Source organism: Salvelinus sp. IW2-2015, unplaced genomic scaffold (genome assembly GCF_002910315.2).
Source record: "Salvelinus sp. IW2-2015 unplaced genomic scaffold, ASM291031v2 Un_scaffold11593, whole genome shotgun sequence".
NCBI lineage: Eukaryota > Metazoa > Chordata > Actinopteri > Salmoniformes > Salmonidae > Salvelinus > Salvelinus sp. IW2-2015.
In genome coordinates, this window is record NW_019952850.1 from 1 (window position 1) to 3,140 (window position 3,140).

Below are 3,140 nucleotides of genomic sequence, written 5' to 3' on the forward strand. Positions count from 1 at the left end.
AGTATTTTAGTGACATCACAATGACAAAGCTTTGGTAACCAAGGTTCCCTGTCCAGATACATTGAGTGTAAAAGAAAATGTTTTGTACTGTACAATGCTCATGTCCTGTCACTTGTGATGTATTTCAAAATGTGTCTCATCCGGTCTTACCAAATCTGTATATATATTTCATGCTGACTTGCTGCAGCTGCAACCAATCGAAAGCGGAGAAAAATAAACTGTCTGCAGTTTCATCCTGTTTGTTCTTGTATTGTCTTCTCCTCAGTGATATGAACAGAATCCTTTGATCTGGGTAATGTCATGCAGAGCTGATGAGTGGTCTGCCAGAGAGCTAATGCGATGCGTGTAGACCTACCAGGATCCTGATCTGTGTGTGTTGTCTCTATGCTGTATTTGGAAGGTACAGTAATTAAGTACCACAGTTGCTACAGAAAGTGATTGGTCCGTAAACATTTGTTCACTTGAGTTTGTTGACTCGTGCAGATATTTGATGATTGGCGCATTCTAGGATACTGAAAATGAGCCCTAAAGCCAGCAGAGAGCGTTCATTGAGCAGTTGTTTGGATTCATCTTAAAAGTGTACAGAGACACAAATGACTGAAGTGTTTCAGGATGACTGGCTGCATTGGCTGTGAGGACATCTCCAACAGACAGTTGAAAACACAAAAGAACACAGTTGTCAAATGGATTGACAGTTTCTCCTTACAAGCACGTAGAAGATGAAACATCACCTGGTAATATCAGTGAAATGTGTACTTCACACAATGAAGGACATTCAAAAAAAGAAGCCTCTGAAAACAACAAAATGAAAGAGGCATACCTGTACCTGACACTGTACTGAATGTTCAGCTGGATAGCTGTTAAGTCTTTGCGAGTCTCACTTTGAGAGCTCACCTCTCGGTTCCCCCAGGGGTTTGGGCTTGGACAAGGTTAGGGGGAGGTTTGTAGAGTTCTGAGGTTGCTGTGTGTGTTGTGTTTGTGTGCGTGTGTTTTGAAAGTCTAGACCTGCGTGGAGTAGGATCTGTAGAGGGTGGAGTAGCGGCCTGCCGGGTGGGCGGCGCAGTGGTGTTCGTGTGAGTGTTCATGTTCATGTGGCTGGTCTAGACTTCGCTGGAAATGGAGCGAGACGGAATGAGGACATCTGGGGTGGCGGGGAACCGATACGGCTGATGGTCATGTGATCTCTGTGAAAGGAGATCCCCTCGGAGTCTGCAGGGGAGAGAGAGGAGTGAAAAAGAGAGAGGGAGGGACAGAAGAGAAGAGAGGGAGGAAGAAGGAGAGAGAGAGGGAATGAAAGAGAGAGAGAAAGATGGGGTGGAAAGAGTGATGAAAAAAAGAAAAACGAGTGAGGAGCAAGAGAAACAGATCAAAAGTTGGTCAGAATGGCTGGTGAACGTAGGGATGGTAGGGAGGGCAGGAGGAAGAGAGTGCAGGATGCTGGTGACAGAGATAGAAGGATAGAGATCAAGTGAGGGATAAGGGAAAAGAGCAAGGTGGGAGAGGAGGTCAGGTGAGGGTTAGTGTAGGTGACAGACAAGAGGAGACACAAGCAATCTCAAAGCTGCTCCCTTGAATCACACTTCCAACACGTTGTCCTTCCCCAGTGCATTCTGCTCTCCCTTATCTAAAGAGCTCACAGTGCACTTCTCATTCACTTCAAAGTTCTAAGAGGTCTTCAAAGCTTCAACCACTGAGGGTTGGTGAATGCATGCTGAGGAAGACTACTGCAAACGGCTCCCTCTAAAGAGCCACACATTTCTGAGTAAAGGGTTACTGGCTCAAAGACAAGGTTTGGTGTTCTTGTGCTTTGGTCGGGGTTGAGGGTTAGGGGGTGGTGCTGGGGAATGCGCTGTGAGGGGACATCCTCTTTTGGGATTGGGGGGACGACAGAAGGGGAGAGAAGGGGTGCATGTCTGCTCCCCCCCGTGTGTGCAGCCCTGCCGCTCACCCTCCCCCACCCCTTACCTGAGTTCCACTTAACTTTTCGAGTGGACTCTCCACACATGGCAGAGCCACCATGGGCATGCCTAGCACCGACTCAGGGCGCTGTGGCCGCAGGGGAGGGGGAGGGGGCCTCGTCTGCTGGAAGTTGTTGATCACACACGTCACCTGGAGAGAGAGGAGTGAGAGTGAGAAAGACAGAGAGAATGGAAAAGAGAGAGAGAGAGAGAGACAGGGAAAAACTGAGTTAATAAGAAAAGGTAATGCCAAAAGTATTGGGACAGTGATAATTGTGTTGTTTTTAGTCTCTGTACTCCAAAACGTTGATTTGAAATGATACAATGACTATGAGTGTAAAGTGCAGACTGTCAGCTTTAATTTGAGGGTATTTTCATCCATATTGGGTGAACCATTTAGAAATTACATTACTTTTTGTATATAGTTCCCCCATTTTAGGGGACCAAAAGTATTGGGACAAGTTCATCAAATCAAATTGTATTGGTCACATGTGCCGAATACAACAGYTGTAGACTTTACAGTGAAATGCTATCTTACGAGCCCATTCCCAACATTGCATAGTCAAAAAGTATGACAAATACTTGCACAAAAAAAACTAAATAGTAAGACAAAAAAAAAAAAAAAAAGGATATACATACAAGGAGTACCAGTACTGAGTCAATGTGCAGGGGTACGAGGTAGTTGATGTAATACCGTATGTAACAGAGCCTTGGGAAAGTATTCAGACCCCTTGACTTTTTCCACATTTTGTTACGTTACAGCCTTAATCAAAAATGTATAACATTTTCCTCATCAATCTACACAAAATAACCTATAATGCAAAATGAAAACAGGTTTAGACATTTTAGCATTTTTTTTTTTTTAAACCCTGAAATAAGACATTTCCATAAGTATTCAGACCCTTTACTCAGTACTTTGTTGAAGCACCTTTGGCAGTGACTACAGCATTGAGTCTTCTTGGGAATGACGCTACAAGCTTGGCAAACCTGTATTTGGGGAGTTTCTCCCATTCTTCTCTGCAGATCCTCTCAAGCTCTGTCAGGTTGGATGGAGAGAGTTGCTGCACAGTTATTTTTAGGTCTCCAGAGATGTTCGATCAGGTTCAAGTCCGGGCTCTGGCTGGGCCACTCAAGGACATTCAGAGACTTGTTCCAAAGCCACACCCGCGTTGTCTTGGCTGT

General features: G+C 45.0%; 1 long non-coding RNA gene across 1 annotated transcript; it reads right to left on the bottom strand.

The window, feature by feature from the left end:
- Positions 1–7: 7 nt before the first annotated feature.
- Positions 8–2,125, bottom strand: LOC139027370 (uncharacterized). Its single transcript, XR_011479451.1, has 3 exons — positions 1,966–2,125; positions 675–1,437; positions 8–620 (listed from the first exon to the last, which is right to left on the bottom strand). It is a non-coding gene; the product is annotated as an uncharacterized lncRNA (long non-coding RNA).
- Positions 2,126–3,140: the final 1,015 nt, after the last annotated feature.